This window comes from the organism of the source record quoted next, unplaced genomic scaffold, assembly GCF_019419815.1.
Source record: "Pyrus x bretschneideri cultivar Hongxiangsu unplaced genomic scaffold, Pyrus_bretschneideri_v1 Contig59, whole genome shotgun sequence".
Classification (NCBI taxonomy): Eukaryota; Viridiplantae; Streptophyta; class Magnoliopsida; order Rosales; family Rosaceae; genus Pyrus; species Pyrus x bretschneideri.
Window position 1 is genome coordinate 546,592 of NW_025999797.1, and position 6,220 is coordinate 552,811.

The following is a 6,220-nucleotide window of genomic DNA, read 5'->3' on the forward strand; positions in this document are numbered from 1 at the left end:
ATGATCAAATTCAAACTAGAGGTCGGAATGCATTACCTGAACTTTATCACCTAGAGCTGGATTAGACATGCTGAATGTGCAGGGGACAAGCGATGTGAACGAGGCGTTGCTTCTCGTCAGGAATAAAAAACCGGTTGCTGAGAAAATTGAACGGAGTGACGTGGTACGGAAGCAAAGTGAAATGGAAGGTACTGCAGTACATGAACCTCCATTCTTACAGTTGGATTGGGTACTCTGACGTTATAGATTCTTTTTAGAACTTATTTTGTCATATAACTCAATTTTGAGCTTTATTTACAATTTATAAGGGATTTGTCATGTCTAGGATTACATTCAACTTATATGGGGAGCTTTTTGGAGGTGCTGCTGTAGGAGCATTGTTTACTGTGCTGTATGAGGTTGTTAAGGATGTCAAAGACAAGACCATGATGTTTAAAGAGCTCCGCTCGGAGGTCTCGATTCCACGCTAGAAACGTTAAATCCGCTTATCAAAAGAGGTAATGGATCAATCAAACAAGGAAGTGGAAAAGATTGTGAGAAAAAAAGCGAATGGGGAAGAGCTGGTTCTCAAGTGCTCCAAGCATAGCCCGTGGAAAGGCTTCAAAAAGTATAAATACGCCAAACAACTTCTCGATCTGGATAAAGGTCTAAACAGGTTGCTGAAGATACTGAATGGGGAGGGAGTAAGGAACGGGTTTGAGAACTTGGCTATTTCGAGGGAGAACTTGGCCATCTCAATGGAGGCCTTGGCTGCTGTCCAGAAAAATGGTTTGGTAGGAAACAGAGAGAATATTGTGATACAAAAGCAAGAAAAATTTCATTGATTTGGGTTCAGTTCCAGAACCCCCACATTTTGCAGTTACATTGGATGGGCCTTTGAGGGATTTGAAGATGATACTCCTCAATGCTGATATTTTAGCTGCATGCATACTTGTGAACTAAAACTAAAATTAGAATAAAGAAATGTAGATAGTTACCATTCTCATATTGGTAACTTGAATTTTGGCTCTGCAACTTAAAAGGTAGTTGACTTCGTTTTGGAAAAATTTCCTGCAGATAGTTGAGCATTTCAAGGAATATCCTCTTGCTATTAAGTGTGGGGAGATTGCTTTTCGGGCAGGCTATAGAGATAAGGGAAAAAAGAGTGCTTGAATGGTCTAAAGGTTTTTCTATTCTGGATTCAGAAACTGAATTTCTTTTTTGCCTTGAACGAAGCTTGGATACCTTGGATAAGGAAATGGTTGCCATCATGGAAAGTTTTTTAGACTAAGGTTCATTTCCGGAAGACCAAAGAATCCTTGCTGCTGCCCTTGTTGATATCTTCGCAGAGTTATATGATCCATATACAGATATAGAGTGCGTTGCAAACCTCTACGAGCTCACCAAACGAAGTCTAGCTAATCTTTTCCTAACAAAGTGTGCGTGCTTATTATTTTCTCTTGTATGATATCTTCGCTCTATTTTCCCCTTTATATTCACAACTACTTGCTGCTAATAACTTGTTATTGCAATACGTTGGATGAAGAAATCTCTTCTAAGAAACTTAGTTTTGATCATCAGTAGGAAGGACAAGTTGGATGGGGAGGGTTACTATAGGTACTGTTTGGTACGTGGGACGGGACGGAACAGAGTGGGACAAGGCGTTCCGTCCCACGTTTGGTGCGCCTAAAACGGGTGGAACGAGCTGTTCCACGGGACGAGTTTTGGGTGAATTTTCGTTCCACCTCACCCCCCTGGAACGACTCGTTCCACATCCGTGGAACACAAAATTATAACCTCTCCGTCTCCTTCTTACTCCTTGTTTCCATCCGAGGGCATCTTTGCTCCCGCTCCGTTCCGTTCCGTCCTGTCTCATCCCGTCCCGTCCTATTCCGTTCCGTCCCGTCCCGTCTGCATACCAAACGATACCATAGTGAACACTTTGTTACCCAGCTTGCTGTTCTTAGGGAACTGGCTATCTACAACACAAAAAAAAAGGATTGGTAGAACAAAGAAAAAGACTGACTATTGACATATGTGGAGACGATCTTCCAAAATAGTGGTGAGAACAGAAACATCAGCCGATGAAGGCCCGCTTATTATCCATAACAACTGGTTGTTCCATCTTCCCCTTTTCTGTTTAGCAATTATGTAGACATGCACAAATATATAGTCATTCTTGCGCACACACGCACATGCATGCACATTAAGTCTTAATAGTACTTTCATTTTAGTTTCTCCTACCCATGCTCACAGTTGTTACTTTGCAGATGAAGGGTTGTCAACAAAATGGCACAACATGCAAATGCCAGCAGCTGAGGTTTTAGTCTTGAATTTTAAGACACAGATTTATGCCTTACCCAAATCCGTAGTGAACATGGATGAATTGAAGGTTGTGATATCACAAATTATGATTTCCTGAATTGAGAAACTTCCAACTTTTGAGTTCGTTACCAAATCTTAAGAGAATCAGATTAGGACTCATCTCAATTTCTTCCATAACCAAGAACCAGAAAAATATCGTTGTTCATGTGTAACATCGGTCAAACTTTCATCAACTGTTCCATCTCAATCTCATCAGCATTCCCGAATCTAGAGGAAATGAACATCTACTATTGCAGTGATTTAATTGAATTGCCTGCTCAGCTTTGTGATCTTAGGAAACTAAAGAAGCTCAATGTCACTGTCATAAGCTATCTGCCTTACCTGAAGGGATTGGAAAGTTGGAAAATTTAGAAATGTTGAGGCCAAGATCCTGCACAGAACTGTCAAAGCTTCCAACCTCGATGAAGAACCTTGGAAAGGGAAACTTTCTCGACATATCTGATTGCTTCAGCATCAAGATGTTGCCCTAAGACATAGGTGAAATGAATAGTTTAAAGAAGATCAACATGAGACAATGCTCAAGGTTGCAAGAGCTGCCTCCATATGAGTCATGGATCTTGAGCAGTTAGAGGAAGTGGTTTGTGATGAAGAGAAAGAGATGCCTTGTCGTGTCTCAACAACATAAGGATAACTGTGGCCAAAGAGAATATCAACCTAAATTGGCTCCACAAGACTCAGTTCAGTGAATGTTTCTCTTTAACCTCTGTGACTTGTGTTACATTATCTTCCCTCACCTTTTCAGTTTTCGCCTTTTGTTTCGTAAATAGTAGTGTGAGATATTGCAGGGTAAAATCATTGTAGTTAACTGGGCAGTATTCTGACAACTTTAAGAAATTTTCCAAATTGTGAATTTTTTGTAGGGAAATTATATTTATATATACTAAAGCTCAGCAGAAAAAAAAAACATTGTTCATCATGTGAGACAGAGCACTGTTCATCAATAGTGAAATGGTGAATTTGCCCATGCTTGGTCTGTTTAATTTCAATTGCGCCATGTTTTACACGTGTTTGTCATCGGTGAAATGGAAGCAGGCTGAAAAGGCTGGGATGGGTGTTCGTGTTCCACCAGCTTCCTTGCTCTTCTCTTTGTTGAGCCCACCTACTTGAGCTCGAGCCCAACACTTCTTCTCTTACAGTCAAGTCATAGTAGCCCCATCCTTAGGCCCACATCCACATAGCTAGGGTTACCTGTATGAGGAATACATATATATATATATATATATATATATATATATGTAATAAAGAAAGCTAAAGGACTTATATATGATTGATGAAACTTACCTCTTTTTCCTCTATTCTACTTTCCTTTCTCCTTCAATTTCTGCACTATTTTCTATTAAAGCTACCCTTTTTGAGCCACCTGAGTCTACTGGGCATACCAACTGGTATTAGAGCCCATCGACTCGATGGGCAAAACCCCGCACACCGCCACCTCCGACCCTGACGCCGTCGCTGCTACGGCTGATGTGCGTCAAGAGCACCTACAAACGCAAGTCGACGACTTGGGTGACTCCGTCACCACACTGGAATCCCAACACAGCAACCTGCAAAAATCTCTGAAATCACTAAACACCTCCAACACCACCTTTCAAAATAATATGACCTCACAATTTGCAGCTTTCCAATCACTCATGCTCGAAGAGCTCCACCTCATTAAATTGGGATTTCCACCTGCCTAACCTGTCCCCCACACCGCCACTTCACACCCACCCAACCCGTCGTCCACCCATCTTCACCTTCATCCTTAGCCAACCTCTTTTGCCACCAGCCGAACCTCAAACCCCACTCCACCCCCTTCATTTAGGTCCTTATTCGCCCTTTCGAGTGCTCAGTCTTCAAGCCTCGGCCTTTCTTACCCTCCAGCCCCGAGCCTCACCCATTTTCCCACCTACACCACCACCACTTTACCCACTCCCATTCCAACCACCATACCCACCTGCTCCAACCCCTATCATTATGGTTCTTCTTCCCTTTTCACACCACGCACCCCTTCTTCTTTCTCCGCGCACTCACAGTCCTTCCATTTAAGCCCATCCACGACCACAGGTCCCTTACCTCCAACCCCTCACATTCTACCTAGCTCACCTACCCATCGTCCCCATTCCCACCTTAAATCCATAAAGATGGAATTGCCATGATTTAATGGCGAAGATCCCTACAGCTGGTTAGCCATAGCAGAACCTTACCTCGACTACTATGAGGTACCCCCAAATCAATGGGTTCTCGTGGGTGCTTGCAATTTTGAAGCAGATGCCTCCATTTGGATGAGAGGATTTGAGCAACGATACGATCGAGACAACTGGAGCCTCTTTGTGGATATGTTGCTCCAACGTTTTGGGGGCGGTGATCGTGCAAACATAGAATCCCAGCTCACAGACATCCAGCAAAAGTCCTCAGTGGAAGATTATTTGGCAGATTTCACACGGCTATCTTACCAGGTAACATATTGGACGGAAAACCAATTGAAACATGTGTTCGTCAGCGGTCTGAAAGAGGACATTCGCCACGATGTCTTGGCCCTTGAACTGGACTCATTACACCACGCTCAAAATTGGCCAAAATCTTTGAAACCAAACTTCAAGCCAAACGTTCCACTAGACCTAATTTTCCACGCCTTTACCCAAGTACTAACAACAACCCACACACCTTCAACCATCTTTCTTCTCGAACACCCACAACAAGACCCCCGCCACAGCCCAACGCACCCTTCAAACGCCTAACTCCAGCAGAAGTGCAAGACAAAAGATGGAAAAATGAGTGTTTTAGTTGTAATGAGCCCTATACCCCTACCCAGAAATGTCAAACACCCATCTTGTTCTTGCTGGACACCACTCAAATAGAGGAGGATTCCTCGAAATATCACGACTGTCAAGAGGGCCCTAGTTCTGATAAAGACCCTACATGTCATATGCTGGAATTGTTCTCGATTCCAGGTCTCAGTATTGGCAAACCAATGAGACTACACGGCTCTATTTCATCTTAGCCCATCACCATCATAATTGACTTTGAGGCCACATGCAATTTTCTGCACCCGCACATGGCTGACCAGCTAGGCCTCACTGTACAAACTATTCTAGCTGTCAAATCCACAACGGCTTCACAAGACCATTATTCCTCCAAACGTGTCGCAGGTGTAGAACTTCAAATACAAGACTACACATTTCATGGGTCCTTGCTCTTGTTAGACGTGCTAGGATGTGATCTTATTTTGGGAGCCGAATGGTTAGAATCTTTAGGATTTATTGGATGGCACTTCAAACAAAAAACAATGGTGTTTTCAGTTGATGGAAAAACCTACACATTCCAAGGGTTGACACCGTCGGCCTCTGTGTTCCCAGCGTGCCACCCAATGGACCAATTATTGAACAGTCCATACAATTTCTTAGCCTCCATACCCACTCACCTTACTCACCTTAGCCCACCCACAGATACCCACCCTGCCATTGCCTCACTAATCCATCAATACCAACACATTTTCACAACACGTTTTGGCCTTCCACTCAAACAACCCATCGACCACAAAATCCCCCTACTACTAAACACCAACCCCATCAATGTTAGGCTATACAGGTACCCCCACTGCCAAAAAGCTGAGATAGAAAAACAAGTGCAAGAATTTTTAAACTCGGGTGTCATCCGCCCAAGTTCAAGTCTTTTCTCTTCCCCAGTTCTTCTTGTCAAGAAGAAAGATGATACATGGCATCTCTACATTGATTATAGAGCCTTGAATGCAGAAACTATCAAAGATCATTTCCCGATACCTGTCGTGGAGGAACTTCTTGATGAATTACATGGAGCAACAATCTTTTCAAAGCTCGACCTTCGATCTGGCTACCATCAAATATGAATGAATGTC